This window comes from Desmodus rotundus, chromosome 12 (assembly GCF_022682495.2).
Source record: "Desmodus rotundus isolate HL8 chromosome 12, HLdesRot8A.1, whole genome shotgun sequence".
NCBI lineage: Eukaryota > Metazoa > Chordata > Mammalia > Chiroptera > Phyllostomidae > Desmodus > Desmodus rotundus.
The window spans coordinates 59,487,004-59,494,549 of record NC_071398.1 but is presented as its reverse complement, the minus strand read 5'-3'; the positions used below and the strand labels follow the sequence as shown (position 1 = coordinate 59,494,549).

The window sequence follows — 7,546 nt, the reverse complement described above, 5'->3', positions numbered from 1 at the left end:
AAGACAAAACCCAACAAAAAACAATGCCTGTGAAAGGATGAAACAAAACTCAGAGGTAAAGAGCTCTTTTCTTTTCTTTTTAGCATTTTTAAATTTTCGATTGCAGTTGACCTAAATTAGTATACAGGGTCCAGCACGAATAATACCCCTTTTTTATTACAAAATCTTTTATTAAAAAGATTCTGTAATATAACAATATCACACTCAAGCACACCATCTGACATTTTAGGTGAAATGTTCAAATTAAAACTATAAGTTATTACACCCCTATTATTATCTTACCAACCACACTCAAGCAGGCGTTTCTTCTGCCGGAACTTGTGTTAGCTTCAGGGGTCCATCCCAGTGATGAGACATTACGTAACTTAGTAAGTGATTGTCCCGATAAATCTCACACCGTCTGACACCATACAGAGTCAGTAGAATATTATTGACTCTGTTCCCTATGCTGTGCTTTCCATCCCCTGACTACTCTGTAGCTACCAATCCGTACTTCTCAGTCCCTTCCCCTTTCTCTTCCACCCCACAACCCCCTCCCATGTGGCAACCACCAAATGGTCTCTATGAGTGTGTTTCTGTTCTGCTTGTTTATTTTAGATTCAATTGTTGGTAGATTTGTATTTATGGTTATTTTCTTGTTCATGTTTTTTTTCTTCTTCTTCTTCAAGAAGACCCTTTAACATTTCATATAATACTGGTTTGGTGGTGATGAACTCCTTCAGCTTTTTCTTGTCTGGAAAGAAAAGAGCTCTTTTCATTCTGGGAGAAAAAAAAACAAGCAAACAACATATTTAAAATTGTCCTGGTCCTGTGTTTATGACAAATGGAGAATTAGGCAGGTTGGCCGGGTGGGTTCCCAGGGAAGAGAGAAAACGGCTGAAGAGTCAGCCGTTCCCTCTTGTCTCCAGGGCAGTCAGCAAGAAAGGTGTGCTGGATGCCACCTCTGGTGGTCAGGTGAGAGGGGAACTCGGTGACAGAGCCAGGCAGGGAGCACGCTACAGTGAGCAGAAGTCCTGTTCCCACCGCCCCTTCCCGGGGTGTGACGTTCCCGTGGGAAGCTTTGGGGGCTCTCCGTCAGTGGGCATTGCCGGCGAGGCCCTCCCGTAAGAGCTGCCAGGCACATGATTTGCAGTAGGCAAAGGGATGTTTTAGTATTTTTATAAATGCCCAGTGGCCTTATTCTATTTTTAAATTTTTGTCTTTAAATTATTTGAGAGTTACAGGAGAGTTGTGAAGGGAGTGTAGACAATTCCCATACACCCTTCCCTAATTTAGCATCGTATGTAGACCTTGCACATGTTTCAAAATGCAGGAATTCACATTGGTGAAGATTTTACTCACCCTTCACCCCTGCTTCCCCTAATGTCCTTTTTCTGCCTGTCCCAGGGTCCGGTTCAGGATGCCACATTGCATTCAGTGGCCGGGTCTCCTCAGTCTCCTCCACTCGTGCTTGATGTTTACTCCTGGTTAACCTGGGGCTGGAGAGTGGGGCGGGGGAAGAATGCCCTGAGAGGGGAAGGCCCTTCTCATCCCATGATATCAACATGGTACCACCATGATGACTGATGTTCATCTAGAGGAGGGGAAGGTGGTCCCTGCCAGGCCTCCCTACTTGAAGTCACTGTTCTTCCCTTTCCGTACTCTTCCTTCTGAAACAGACATTCAGGCCAGCCCACCCTCAGGGCAGGACGAGGGAAGTGTGTCAAAGAATCTGTGAACATTTGTTAAAAACACCACAATAATGAATAAATATTTGGGGGGTTACTTTGGAGCCAAATAATTTTCTTATTTTAAAATTAGACAAAATCAAGGGGGAGGGTAGAGGTGGGGGAGGGAGGTGGGACTGGCTGGGGTGGGGTGGAGGGAAGGGGAGAAAATGCAGACAATTGTAACTGAATAAAAATAAATAAATACATTAAAAAAACAATTTTGATTTAAAAGCAAAAAAAATAAATAAAATTAGATTTCTTTCTGATCACAAAAGGGTAAAAAGCAGAAAAGTCTAAATTTCACTAGTTTCACAGACAAAACCCCAGCTCTCACCAATCACTGTTGTGTGTGTATGTATGAGTGTGTGTTCACTCTTTGGCAACTGACTTCTTCAATTTAACACGTTGCAATCATACTTGAATACCAAGTTACATTTGGGAAGACCATGGGTGTGAGAGAATTTATTCACTGTTTAATCCTACCAAGAATGGATGCTTAAGATCAACTATAAGCCCTGGCTGGTGTGGCTCAGTGGATTGAGAGCTGGCCTGCGAACCAAAGGGTCACTGGTTCAATTCCTAGTCAGGGCACATGCCTGGGTTGTGGGCCAGGTCCCCAGTAGGGGGCGAGTGAGAGGCAACCACACATTGATGTTTTTCTCCCTCTCTTTCTCCCTCCCTTAACCTCTGTCTAAAAATAAATAAAATCTTTTTTAGAAAAGATCAATTATGAAATATTTGGGCTTGCAATTTAAAGCCATATAATGGGGCAAAAATAATTGAGTTTGAGGTTGTGCGTGCTGAGATGGGGTTTGAGTAGCGGCAATGAGGAATTCCCTGGTTCCCAACGCAACCACCTCACTCCCACCTCCTGACATCTGAGGCAGAGACCAAAGCCACAAGTCTTCCACAGTGGAAACTGACATTTAGACATTCTAGAATGCCAGCTCAATTCTCAGTGGAAAGTGATTTTCACTGACTGAAGGAAAATTCGAATGCTTTCCTCATCATTTTAGCAGCCCTCACCTGGGAGGGGGCAGGGTGGGGCGGGGGGTGGTGGGCAGCCCAGCTGGTAACAATTAGGACGCGTTTCATAAATGAGTCTTTGAAAGAATCATAATTTGAACCTTTTTTCTAATGTAAAAATGTCCCAGAAACACTATAGCAAAAGATGTAGGAAAATATTAGGTGGTGTAGACCTACAAGCATCTTATCGAATTTGCGAGAGTGTCAGTCAGTCCCGGGAGCAGCTGCGAGTTGTTGCCGTCCCAGTGTGCGCCACCCACAGCAAGCTTGAGAAGCTTGTGAGTGACAGGCAGCCCTCCTCTGTCTGTCTTCTGCTTTTCTGAAGTACGTTGACTAGTGCGGTCGATTGTACTGCAGGTCGGGGAAAGTATGTAAACACAATACCGCAACCCCTAACAGACCTGCTTTCCTTGATTAAGTTGCAGAAGTGTGTGTGTGTGTGTGTGTGTGTGTGTGTGTGTCTCCCCCTCTTCAGCCAAGGGGGTGAGGAGTAGGAAGACAACACCTTTGTTACTACAAAAGTTCACATGGAACTAATTAAATAACTTTGGGTCCTGAATTAATCCCAGGCTGACTTGGATGTTCATGCCAAATTAGACTCCTGGCGCATTAAAAATGCTTTCACAAAAATGGCTATTTCTCTTGTCAAAAAGCCTTAGAGTGGAGGAGTGTCCTGGTAATCACCAAGAGCCATGCGGGGCGCCCCTGGGTGGTGGCTCTGGCCCATCACCTGAGGGCTGGCCAACCAGAGCATGCTGGGCTCCGTCTCCAGAGTCTCCGATGATAGGCCTGGATGGGACCAGGGAAGTTGCATTCTTTTTTTCTTTCTCTCTTTTTTAGTAGGTCCAGGAATACACAGCACAGAACAGGAGGCATTGCTTGATAAGCTGCATACTAAGCTAAAGACACAGCCATCTCCATGGTGCCGTTAGCCCTGACTAGGTACTACAGTGTATTTGCTCATCTGCATAGGACCCAGTTACCGACCAACCTGCGCCTCATTTTACTCATCTGTAAAATGGGATACTATTAAAATCTGCCTCACAGGGGTGTTGTGAGGATAACACATGAAATGGACAACTCATGATAAGTCCTCGGAATTTCACCTGCTACTTGATGCTATTAGATTTAAACCCAAAATATAAGTCATATTTGGAGTAGAGACATTAGTAAAAAGGGAACAGATGTAGTATATATCATTTGTATTCTGAAATCTTTCTTTTTTCTTTTTTCCCCCCTTGTATAATTAGGGACATGAGTATATCTCTCTTTCCTGTTTACGTGTTGGGCCCATCTTTTGGTTTTGTATTGTTCTGTTTCGTTTTGGGAAGAAGAGTCAAAATTAATCCTATGTCACTCATTGTATACATTTTTCAGCCCTGTCCCCACCCCTGTCACCAATGAGCTTGTTCTGGGTGGGTCCATCTCTGCCTAGCTCGCTCATTTGTGTGACTTTTATAGATCCCACAACTAAGTGAAAGCATATGGTATTTGGCTTTCTCCGTCTCACACATTCCCCGAGCAGAATGCCCTCCGGGGCCATCAGGAAGTCCCACATCTAGTGAATTCCTAGGTTACGAGGTCTGGGCTGGGGCCACACTCTGCGCGCGGCTCCTGCAAGCCCAGCCCTTTGCATAGACTATTTCTGCCCTGGTTGCAGTGCCCACGCCGTGGATGTGATGGACTCTTACGCAACGCCAGGCCACCACAAATGGCAGTCTGCCTCGCCACCCTTTCATTCTAACTAACATCTGCTTTCTCCTGGGCTCTTGGAAAACAATCCTGTGATGTTTGTCTCTGTAACCACCACCAGAATGAGCCTGATGCAACAGCTTGTTCAATTGCCAAACATCTCGTTTGCGATGACAAAGGATTTTTCTTCTTTCTCTAATTTGAGCGATGCTTTGTTTTGCCTTCCGCGGCGGCTCAAGCAGGTGTTTCTTTCTCTCTGATGTCTGGCAGGCCGCATGGCTCAGGGTCTTCCCGCCTTTTCCCAGCCTTTGCCCTTCAGGATCACGAGGTGATGGGGCGTGGGCTGGCTCTGTGTTTTGGGGAATCTCTGACTATTTCAACTGTGGCCTCTTTTGTCTCAGAGGAAAATCTGCGGCGTCTGGCAGTCGGAACGTCCAGTGGAATTGTTTGGCTAATACTTCAAGACCTTGGTATTCTGCAGGGATAGAAGCCAAGACTCTTGTGTATTCTCCAACTCGAGAATTCGGAATGAGGTCTGCCATTCTCATTCTGACCCCAGGGAAGTGCTCCAGATGGTGGCTTCAGGGGAACAAGCCAAAACAACAGGAACACCTTAAGAAAGCAGGACGAACCGTTCAGCAGAGATGGAAACAGAAGGCTGGCGAGGTTTTCTGGACTGTATCACCGGTGCCCAGAAACGAGGGAGAAAGTGAAATTGTGCAGGACCTTGAAGGAGTCCTTGCTTGCTGGGGGATTGCAAATAGAGACTCGAGATGGAAAGGGCTAAATTATCGCGTGTAGGCTTTGGTGCATAAGCAAAACCAGCACCTGTTTGGGCTGCAGGAACAGCTGGTGTGGAGCCAGGGGCATGGTTTGCTGTGGGCCTGGGCTGGGCTAGGCTAGGGCCCAGCGTAGATGACTGGGCACGTTCCGCTGAGGCCGGGAGCTGGTCGGACAAGTAAGAACAGGACTGTGGCTGGAGACTGCTGGCTGAGGCCGGCAGGGGAGAGTGGGGAGAAGATCCACTTTACTGAGCACGTGCCATGGGCCTGCCTGGGTTGGGGGTAGGGGGGGGGAGAGAGAGAGAGAGAGAGAGCTCGCCTCGGGTGTGCGATGGGGGGAGGGGCAGTTAGAGCGCCACTTTAGTGAATAAAACAAGCAGAGGCATGTTGCCAGATAAAATACAAGCTACTGGTTAAATTTAAATTTGAGGTAAATAATGAATATTTAGGACATGCTTACACTAGATAATTATTCATTGTTTATCTGAGGCTTAACTGGCTACCCTGTGTTTTTATTTGCTGAACACGGCCACCCTTCCTTCAGGAGGTGCAGGTCAGATGGATCGGGGGGCAGCAGCCTGGCTGTGTGGGGCCACATGGTACCCACGGGCTCTGCTCTGCAGGTGGGCTTGCGACTGTGGGGGGGGTCCCCGTGGTCGGTGGGGGCTCAGGAGACCTGCTCTCCCCAGGCCCAGGCAGCGGAGGAAACACTGCAGTGTCCAGGCAGACTTTGGACTGAGGGTGGATTGGGCAGAAATTAAAAACCCTTCTCATTTTTCTAGGGCTTTCTTTGAAAGGAAGTGGAGGGTTAGACATCCTAGGGGCCAAGGCGAGAGCTCAGGCAGAGATCGAAGTGTGCACTCTCTGTAACAGCTGGCAAGCGTGGCCCGCCAGAGGCAGAAGAGAAAAGGAAACGGGTGAGCCTCTACTCTGGGCCAGGCTTTTTCCATCTGCTCCTGGATTTACCTTCACTGCAGCCGCTGGGACCCAGGGGAGCAGCAGTGCCCTTCCCGGGATCTGTCTCACTGCCCTCTCCTGCCCTCCCCGCCCCCCACACCCAACACCTGCACCTGTCAGCTCTCGGTTCCAGGTAAATGTCATTATCTAACCTGGGCCAGCAGGAAGCTCTCCTGCAGCTTGGAATGGGCCACAGAGACCGAACCTCTTCATCGTGGGAAGAAAAGTTAGATCGGATGGACTCAGAGGTTAGTCTTTTTCTACAGGAGGCCTGATGTCATTTACAGTGCAGAGGAAGCCACAGCACGGGAGCGGAGGATGACACGTACAGACAGGGAGACAGGCAGACAGACAGAAGTACGGTATTGGCTGTGTTCCCGTTTAGCCATCCTTGTAACTGGCTGGGCCAAATCACTCCTTTCTAATTCACTTCTACTTTATTTTTAATCTGACTGGTTTCTTGTTCCTCACGTGAGTGTGCTGTAAACTACTATATTTTGATATGTATAATGTGCATTTTTTTTCCCAAATTTTTGAGGGAAAATTAAGGATGCGCATTATCCATGGGTAGTACCTGAGATACCTTGTGTCTGTTCTTGTGTTTTGTAATTATTTGCTACATAAAATTTCTTGTACCATAATATGTTCAAAAATAAATGCTAAAATTCCTTTATGATACAAAAAACAAGTGTCTAAATATAAATAAATAATTGGATTAAAAAATTAAAATGAAAGATTTTTTTTCCTGAAAGTTTGGGCCAAAAACGTGGGTGCGCGTTATATACAGGAGCACATTATACACTGCAAAATATGGTAGTTGTTATTATCAACTCTCCTTGACAACGCATCACACGGCAAAGAAACGCTAGGACCTGAAATTGACTGGATGTGGCTAACACCGCTGCCCTGCTCTGCCAGGTCCTACGGTGCCTCCTCGTTCTGGGGCATCACACGGAGCCCCCTCTCCTCTCATGGCAGATGAGGGGTGTCAGGTGTTGCCTTTTCTTCTCTTGGGTAGACTGCAGAGGTGGCAACGATTTACCTTGAGACAGGTACAGGAGGCTGGGCTGGTCCAGCAGGTGTGATCAGGCTCTTCCAGCCACAGGGTCATCAGAAAGCCAGAGCTGCTAGAAAAGGCATGGGGGACCAGGCGTGGTCCTTGGGCTGCCGAAGACTCAGAGGTTTCAGTGAGGCCGGGGTGGGGGCAGTGTCAGAGGAACTGAAGATGGGCGAGTTCCCAAACGGTGCTGTTGCCTGGCCAAGTACCTGGGACACAGTGATGACACAGTGATGACTCCATTTCACAGGGAAATGGTCCCTGTCCTCAAGGACTTACAATTTAGCCCTGTGGCTTAGTTGCGTGGGCATCGTTCTGCAGAG

At 47.3% G+C, this 7,546-nt stretch overlaps 1 long non-coding RNA gene across 1 annotated transcript; it reads left to right on the top strand.

Moving 5' to 3' along the window:
• The first annotated feature begins 4,363 nt into the window (after nt 1-4,363).
• Nucleotides 4,364-7,319, top strand: LOC123480766 (uncharacterized). Its single transcript, XR_011650708.1, has 3 exons — nt 4,364-5,832; nt 5,992-6,299; nt 6,433-7,319. It is a non-coding gene; the product is annotated as an uncharacterized lncRNA (long non-coding RNA).
• Nucleotides 7,320-7,546: the final 227 nt, after the last annotated feature.